This window comes from Sturnira hondurensis, unplaced genomic scaffold, assembly GCF_014824575.4.
Source record: "Sturnira hondurensis isolate 20B ecotype Veracruz unplaced genomic scaffold, ASM1482457v3 Scaffold0010128, whole genome shotgun sequence".
Classification (NCBI taxonomy): Eukaryota; Metazoa; Chordata; class Mammalia; order Chiroptera; family Phyllostomidae; genus Sturnira; species Sturnira hondurensis.
The window spans coordinates 36,090,632-36,099,973 of record NW_028082759.1 but is presented as its reverse complement, the minus strand read 5'-3'; positions in this window follow the sequence as shown (position 1 = coordinate 36,099,973).

Here is a 9,342-nt window from a genome sequence, read left to right as displayed (position 1 = left end):
ATTATGCTGGCTGGAGATGGTAGGAACATAACAAATAGATACAGATTTTGGAGGTGGACAAACTTGCCTTTGTCCACCATGGCCATGCTGTATAATGTCGGGCACCTGATTTATTTGCTGAGGTTTAACATCTTCATTCAGAAAATATTTTGTTGTAGGGTGTTGTGAGAATGAAATAAAGTGCAATGACTTGTATTTTGCATGATACTTAATAAATCTGTTTCCTTCCTCTTAACCAGCCAAGGCAAAAGGGAGACAGAATTATGCAGCTTTGATTTCTGATACATGTGCTTTCCTTCAGTGGTTCTCCCAAGTGTCGTTTCTGGACTCGCAGCATAGCATCACCTGGGAACTTGTTAAAAAGGCCCGACTGAGCATCTACTGAATCAGAAATTGTGGGTGTGGGGCTCAGCAATCTGTATTTAAGGGTAAAAACCATGTCTTTATTTGATGTATCCTCCCAGTCCCTGCAGAGCAGTGGGTAAAACTGAGTAGCTAAGGTGACTTAACAGAATCACAAAGCTGTTCACTTGGGAGAAACTGTAGAATGATTACAGACAGGGCTCCTTCGGGGACTAACTGGTACCAGCAGAGCTCAGACATTATTTTACTGTTGGAAATATGGGACAGCTACAAGCCTGGCCAACCAAATTTAGGGACGACGTCTCAGTGAGTGTCTCTGCTCATCTTCCTTTTCCCTCCTTGAGTCTCTGTCTGATGATATATCACCTATTCATTCATTAGACTAGAAAGTGTATCCAAGAAGGGACATCTGAACCCTGGAAAAATAACCAGGCTCAGTGGCACCCATGAGGTTGACGAAGCTCTTCATGGACCCTTAGGGTGTCCGAGGGAAGTCAGAATGAACAAAGCTATTGAAGTAGACAGACACTTGGGTCCCCCATGGGGCCAGCAGTAGACTCAGCTTGGTGGCCATGAAGTCATTGCTCACTTCGTCACCACGGGGCAGGCAGGTTGGGGTTGCAAGGAGTTGCTGTTCACAATGCGATAGTCTCATACTGTCCCAGACTGTCTGTCATTGCTGGGTCTGATTTTGACGTGACATGTTGCACAGTGTTTCTTTCGGTCACGGAGGATTTGAGTGCTTTCAGCGCACCCTGTGATGTCCTGGGGGCCGTGATTGCACTGAATTATTTTTTTATGCACCCGACCCACATTCCAGGAGAACAAATTTATATATGGTGAATTCTTTCAATAGAGATATTTAACTAGAATATCATGTCACAACACTTTTGTTGACATGTCAAAAATAGAAGAGCCAAATTTTTAAAAGAAAAAGTGTTAAGAACAATACAAAATAGAGAAAAACTTACTCCACATTGATCATCTTTTCATAAAACGTGGGGATCTCAGAAAATGATTTTCTACATTGTTGTAAGAGGCATTTGGCTTCCATTTATTGCTGCAAAGAATTTTCATTACTTTGTTGGCTTAAAGTAACTTTAATAAAACTAAAATATTTTGAAGTGATATAGCCAGCCATAATCACAGCTAAGGTACACAGTGTTTAAGGAGAAGATCATGGTGTTAACAGTTTGTGTACATAGTCACAGAATAAAATATTCTCTCACTGTCATTCATGTGACATTTTCTCAGGATTTTTGTAATCATATTAAAAGGTGGGATAAATTGTGTGGGGGGGTTTGAAATTTGTTTGAGATTTAGTACTTTGTCAAAAATCATTTGCTATCAAGAAAATATATCAAAGGGATTGAAATTCATTCTTGATTTTTATAAAGTGATTTAAAATGCTGTGTTCTTCCATTTGCTTACATGGTGTGTTCTATTTGACATTTATATATCTATATCAATTATTTTTAAAATGCCAATAAAAATGTTAGGTAAGATTTTAGGGCCACGTGTGTGATTCTTCCCCATTAACCAATTAGATGCGGCAAGACAATGAAGGCCAAACAGGGTGCACTGCTCACTTGAGCTTGTTTTTAACAACAGGATTTTTCCTTTGAAAGGGCGATCGTCACCTTTGATTATTTTAAGACTGAGTACTTGAACCTGGGAAGGTGGAAGGAGTCCTCTTGGAGAATCCTACACTCCTGGGTTACCTGATTTAAAAGTACAGGAACCAACATCTCTTAAATTTGATTTTGAAACTCTGGTTCACTAAGGGTGGCAGGGTGTCTTCCAAGGTTGTTCCAGGTTCTTGCTTACAGTGAGGCGGCTACAAATCCCTTCAGCCGCAAAGCCCCCTGGGCAAGCCAAAGGCAGGTCTAGCTCAGCAGTAGGAGGGCCTGAAATCTTCAGGGTGATTAGGAGTTTAAGGATGGGCAGTCAAGAGAAGGCAGGATGGGATTCGAATCTTTTTCTTACACCAAAAGGGAGGGCGATGCTAAAGATAGCCCTGAGATATGAAAACCCCCTCAGGCTATGCACAGCTCTGGGAGCCTGGGGGTTCTGAAGGGTGGTAGGATTTGAGAGGAAGAAGAATAAAAATGGAGAAGTGGATGTATCTAATCTAAATTACTGGAATAACAAAGTGTTGAAAATGGGGGTGGGGGTGAGTTAATTACAGAAATACTTCAGTGCAGAATAGGGAGATTTCCACAACCCAAAATACGTTTCAGATGTGAAATGAGAAGAGTGGGAACTCATAGACAAAACCAAGGGGTGCGTGGAATCAGAAGAAGCGGTGGGGAGATGTAAATGCAGACAACTGCACTTGAACAACAACAAACATTTTAAAAAGAGTAGGTTCGTGGTTATAGTTGTTTACCTATTCAGCCTCTGAGCCGATGGCTGGTACCTAACTGTCCAACAATAGAGGACATCCTGCCACACGCAGAAGCCATATTTAATCCCAGATAGAGGAGGCTTGTGGTGGTAAAGGATCCCTGTCAAGCTACAGCCCAAGTTTCTCAAGCTTGTCTAAGGATGAGAATCCCCCCAAATTCATATTAGACCTCGGGGCCCCAGGAGCCTCCTCCACACCACTGAATCCCTGGGTGAGATGAGGGTTCGTGAGCACCCAGGTGGTTCCTATCAGAAAAACATCAATCATGTTGAAAAGAAGCTATCGTATAGTATCTACTCTTAATGGTAAATGCTGAGGAACAGGGCTGGAGCCGGGACAGGAGGCTGGGATGCTTCAAACGAAGTTTTGTTTCTCTGAGAATCTCAGGAAGGTTTTCTGGGTCTTGGAGGTTTTTAAAAACTATCTAGGAAAGAAAGTGAGTAAGTGAATTTAGGGTCAAAGAACACAACTACTCAATAGCCAAGAGGTGGAAGCGACCCAAGTGTCCACCAGCCCATGAGTGGACAAACAAGGGTGATCTGTACACACACTGGAATATTATTTAGCCTTGAAGGAAATTCTGACACGTGCTACTTACATAAGGGTGAAACTTGGGGACATTATGAAATAAACCAGTCACAAAAGGACGAATAGTGTAGTCAAACCATAGAGACAGAAAGCAGAATGGCGGTTGCCAGGGGTGGGGAGGGAGGGGAGGGGAAAGTTTCGTGGTTAGAGACTTTTGGTTTTGCAACATGAACGGCGTTTTTGAGCTGGATGGTGGTAGTGGCTGCCCAACATGTGACTGCACGTAGTGCTACTGAACTGTACACTTAGTGGTAAGATGCTAAGTTTCATTATGGGCGTTTTGCTGCAAATTAAAAAATGAGACCGCCGGTAGAAACAGGTGTCCTCGCTTTCAAAAGGTTACATCACTTCGCTTTTACAAAAGACCTGTATTAGTACCTATTTTTTGCTAACTTAAAGGAATAGACACAGGATTTTTTGCTTTGAAGGCAAAATGTGAAAACAACGTTGAGGTTTGTTTCATGGAGGGCTGTCACAGAGGCAGCGCACACCCGAAGCCGCAGGTGTTGCCCCTTGGGCCTGTTCCTTGAGACCCACAGGTAGAATCGAGCCCCAGGGCTCTGAACCGGGTCCATGGGCACCGGTGCTCCCTCTTCGATTATCCTGTGCATAGGCCAGCAAGATGGGTCCCAAAGGAAGTGCTTCGATGTGTTCGGCCGTTTCAGTTTAACAAGGATTCCACAGGAATGAGCTAATTTCGGATAGGCCGATAGGCAGCTAACAGGCACTACAGGGAGACAAACCACTGTGAATTCCAGGGTCCTAAAAGTACCACCCCATGGAAGGCCTTTCCTGAGCTTGGAATGGCCTGCCCCCGGCTATCTATCCAGAATTAGTTCCTGATCTCCTACGTGATCTCAGCACTGGCTGTAATGGGAGGGTCAGGCGCTCCCTCTCTCCCCGGAGGAGCTTCACTTTCACGGTGTTGACCCCAGGCCTTCTCTCTAAATGGCTACCTGTCAGTTTCCATTTTAGCTCCGCCTTTCTTCCTAAAGGGCTGCTAACCACCAGCCAGCATATTACCTGTATTGATCCCCTCTAAGAGCTGTCAAGGTGGAGGGAGAGACTGTAGTAAGGCAGCCCCGAGCTCTTAGCAGAGTGGGATCATAAACGCCCCCATTAAAGGTTTCATTCAATAACAATCTTTGCTAAAGTAAATGGGAATCAGCTTCTCCCAGCCCCCGACTAAAACAGAGGCCATTATCCACAGGTATAGAGCACTGGGCTGGGACAGTATCAGTTTCCACATTTTCAAAGGATTCCTTTAATGAAAAGCTGCGTTCTTTTCAGGCCATAAAACACCGAGGAAAAGTCTATTCATTTAGCTATTGTACATATTAGCTTATTTATTGATGGCTAATGCTGCCATCAGCACTCCCTGGGTGGAGCACTAACTCACTCAGTGATTGGTGGATAAACTGCTAGAAAATGGATATGCTAACTGGTCTGGGTACAGCAAGTGCAGGGTATTGCTGTCATGCAGAGCGATTTAAGTTTAGTTTTTCGTTTCGAACACAAATACACTGTCTTTATACTCTATTTTGAATCATTCATCTCATGTAAAGCATTTTATATCCACATGCCTATTTCATCCAGAGTTCACGAAGATTTATTTTCAACCCTGTTCTTACAAAATAAGAATATTCAATCACTTAACCAAATCTTTAGTTATTTAAAGATCTATGCCACCAAATTCTGAATTCTTTTGTGTCAAGAAACATCTTTCCCACCCTGGTTGGTGTGGCTCAGTGGATTGAGCACTGACCTGTGCACCAAAGAGTTGCCAGTTCAATTCCCAGTCAGGGTGCATGCCTGGGTTGCTGGCCAGGTCCCCAGTAGTGGGCATGTGAGAGGCAACCACACATCAATATTTCTCTCCCTCTCTTTCTCCCTCCTTTCCCCTCTCTCTAAAAAATAAGTAATAAAAAAAGAGAGAAACACCTTTCCCTTCTTGTTCTCTCTTCTCCCTTCTTCCCTCTGGTCCTTCTTTCATGAAATAATTACTGAGAACCTAAACCAAAATGGGGGCCACCCCAGAAGTCTCCTGTGGTGCCCAGCAGGGATTCACTGGGTGTTGATAGACTCCATTTTGTTGGGGAAAATCGTGTCTAAAATAGTGTCTAGTCCTAGAGTCACCGCGGGATTTAGGAAAGGCACTGGGACCTCTAAGTTGGTGTTTTCTGAAGGTTAGGGTTCAGAACTTGAACCCTATTACTGTTAGTGCAGGTCTAAAGATAGTGTTAGACGTTCCATTGCCTTCGCCGGCCAACGGCTATCTGGAACGCAGAGTGGGGGGCAGAAGGAATGGAAGTGTATGCAGTCCTTTCATTCGATTATCCGCCACTGGTGGGTTTTTTTTTGGGGGGGGTATTGTTAGGTGAGACACAAATGTAGATACATGAGAGGAACTACAAAGAAAGGCCTCAAAAGTCATTTGTTGCTGGACCTTCAAATCAAAGTTCTGCTGAAACAAATGGGGACAGACAGGCTGCTGTCAGTCCCACCAACGTGTGAGCCAAGGGAGATGTGAAATTATTTCCAGCCTTGACTTCCAACCCTGAGCCCTATGGGTGATCTGACCTCCCTGGGTGTCCAAGAGGCGTGGGTCTGCGTCTGACACAGGCCACTCTCCTGATGTTCCTCGCTGCTCCTGGGTCCTCTGGAAGCTTCAGAGGCTCCCTCTCTTCCTGGTCTTCATCTATAAGTGCCGGAGCGGGCGCAGTCCTTGCAATGCCCCCATCCCTGCCTTGGCTGGCTCCGCTGCCTCTGTGCCCTGGCAATCCCTACATTGCCACCTGACTCCCTGCTTGGAATCTCTGTGTGTGTCTTGGAGACAACTGATTTTGACACGTCCAAAACCAAACTGAAGCTCTTTCCTAAAATCACTTAGGAATGGTGCCACCACCTGCGGTCCCAGAAACCTGGTGGTCACACTCACGTCCAGTGTGCATGGTCTAAGGCCCATCTACCTGAGGGGAATGAGAAGATAACTATTGCCTCCATTCCCGCCCTTGGCCAGACCACTTCCTTCCAGCCAGAGGCATCTTTACAAAGCACAATTCATTTATCACTGCTTTTGAATGGCTTCCCATTCATAGTCCGAAACTGTTAACCTTCAAGGCCTCCCATTTCATCCTGAGACATTAGAGCCTGTGCTCTGACCACATCAGCTTTCTGAGAGTATCTTTAACCAGCCAAACTACTTTTTGCCCTAGGACCTTCTCTTATTATTGATTACCCTTCTCCCTGGAATACTCTTGACCCTTCTAGAATCCAGCGTCGAGTACTGTCTGCCTGTTAGCTGGATTTGGAGCTAAGCCTTTCCTAGTTAACCATTTGTGTGATGTTTAACTTGCATCAGTTTCCTTATATGTACAATGGAAGAATAATAGTCCTTAGCTAATTGGGCTACAATAAGGATTAAGTAAAATCAGGTGCCTAATCTTATCCTTAATGCAATGAAGGGCACTTTTATGTGTTTAATAAATGTCAAATATTAATATCGATACTTTCTTTTGTGTTTTTTCTCTTTTTTATTTTAAAAGATTTTATTTATTTTTAGAGAGGGGGAGGGAGGGAGAAAGAGAAGGAGAGAAATATCAATGTGTGGTTGCCTCTCCAATGTCCCCTACTGGAGGCCTGGCCTGAAACCCAGGCGTGTGCTCTGACTGGGAATCGAACCTGTGACCCCTTGGTTCTCAGGCCAGTTCTCAATCCACTGAGCCACACCAGCCAGGGCTTCTTTTGTATTTCTAACAAGCATAGTGCCCTGTATATAACAGGTGGCTCAATAAATATTTATTAAATTAAAAAATGAACAGTGTATGAAAGATGAGATCAGGCCTCCTCTTTGTCATTCCTGTAGAACCCAATGTCCCTGTGGAAGAGTGATGGCAGCCACCCAGATATATGACAACCTGGAGAGGGAAAGGCAAGGGCACAAAACAAGAGAACAAGTGGGAAGCACAGCCTGTGTGAAGGCACAGAAGGAAGAGACATCACCAATGAAGAGGCTATACCTAGAGTTACCAGGCAGAGAGATGTCAGCCCAGAGATCCGCCCAGTGCAACCTGAGGAGTGGGGGGCAAGGTGGGAATGTACTCATTCAGCCAACAATAGGCATGGTGCTTAGAGCTGGAGAGGCCAAGCCCAATGGGTTAGAGAGAATACATTACCCCCATGATGCCTTGAGGATCGCACACGGCCGCCTTCTAGTCACAACTAGACCTTGTCACGTTCATGGCCTCAACAGATTCTCAACCTCACTGGTAATCGAAGGGCACCCTGGATCTGCTAGGTCCAGTACACAGACTGGGCAGATCGTTCAGAGAGCAATCGGGCCCTGTGCACCAAATGCCTTAAAAAGGTCTGTAGTCTTCAACCTGGTAATTCCAGTTTTAGGAACCCGTTCCATAGAGTCAGCAATGCAAAGATTTGTCAAGAAGGATGTTCTTAGCACTGTTTTTTAAAAATAATAAATGTCAATTTATTATAAACTTTATTATAAGAGAAAGTTTATTTAGAAAGTTACAGAGGTAGTAGAAGTGAGCCTGCTGGGCTGCGGAGGCTTAGGAAACAAGTTACAGGGGTGGGGGAACGCGGGGGGAGGGGGCGTCCCTCCGGGCTTAGGAGAGGGGAAGGCAAAGGCTGAGTGCTGGAGTAGGACGCAGGAGAGAAGAGGGGAAGGGAAGGGAAGGGCCCCCGCATCCCGAGGCCCAGAGAACTGCCCTTGGCACACTGCTTTTGACAGTGAAAACTGATGACGCACATGTTCAGCAACAGCGTAAAATGAAGTACTGGTTGGCTATTAAAACTTCAGTTTTTCGAAGAATGTTTGATATTCTTTCTACAAACCTAAAAGTGCTCACAGTATACAGTTGACCCTTGAAAAATGTGAGAGGGGGCGGGTAGGGGCTCCAAAGGCAGCGAAGTTGAAAATCCCAGAGCAAGTTTTGACCACAGTCGGCCTTTCGGCGGCCAATTCAACGGACTGCCCCTGGGAGACCGAACCTTACATCGCAAGTGGGAGTCAGTGGCTGGGAACCTGCCATTGGGAGTGTTTTCCACCCGCGGTTTGTTCAATCCGCGTATGGGAAACCCAGGGTAGGAAGGGAAGAGCTCACTGTATTTAATGGGGGGTGGGGGGCTCCTATAAGTGGACCCGCACAGTTCAAACACTTGTTTTTCAAGGACCAACTGTAAAGCTCGGCCAAACTTGTCCCTACAGCAGGCGTGCCATCCACACAGAGTGTAAGTATTGCGTCGTCATTGTAGGCTGGTAGAGACCACAGGTGTCCAGGGATTAGTAGCTAGGCAGAGGGACATTATTACATAGGAAACCCTCCCAGCAGGCCTTATTTGGGGTCTTTCGGGGCAGTCTTTACGCACTGAAGCTATCAGGCCATCCATGGCGAGCCTGCCCCTCTGTTGGGTCTCGGTTTCCTTCTTTGTCAAAGGAGGAGGTTGGCTAAGGCTTCTATGAACAAATATGCAAGGTAGGCACAATCTCGGGTTAACATTTACTATCGAACTGGGTGCACAGCCGCAACCCAGGCGGAAAAAGAAAAGCGCTTGAGGGGCGCCGGGTTGTGGGACGGGGTGGGGGTGGGGGGCAACATGGCAGGTTCTGAGGAATGTGGGGAGGTGATCGCCGTTCCCAGGGCCTCGCCAGCAGATGCCTCGGACTCGCCAGATGGCTGAGACAGTTCCCCGTCTGCGACTCCGGACCCAGCGGCTGCCCGGGTCTCACCCGGCCCTGGCTTTCTGGTGTCGAGTGGGCATCGACCCGGTCTCTACTTTGAGTCGCTAAGACCGTCCTTCCCGCCAGCCGGGGAGGGGGTTGGGGCTGCCAGAAGGGGCGCAGCCCGCTCCCTCGCGCAATGATCCCCTTGGGGACATTTCTGGGTGAGGGGACGCCAAAGGTCACCGCGGCGGAGACCTCCGAGGGACTGAGGGGCTGTTTGAAGCCTCTCAGGCCTAACCAG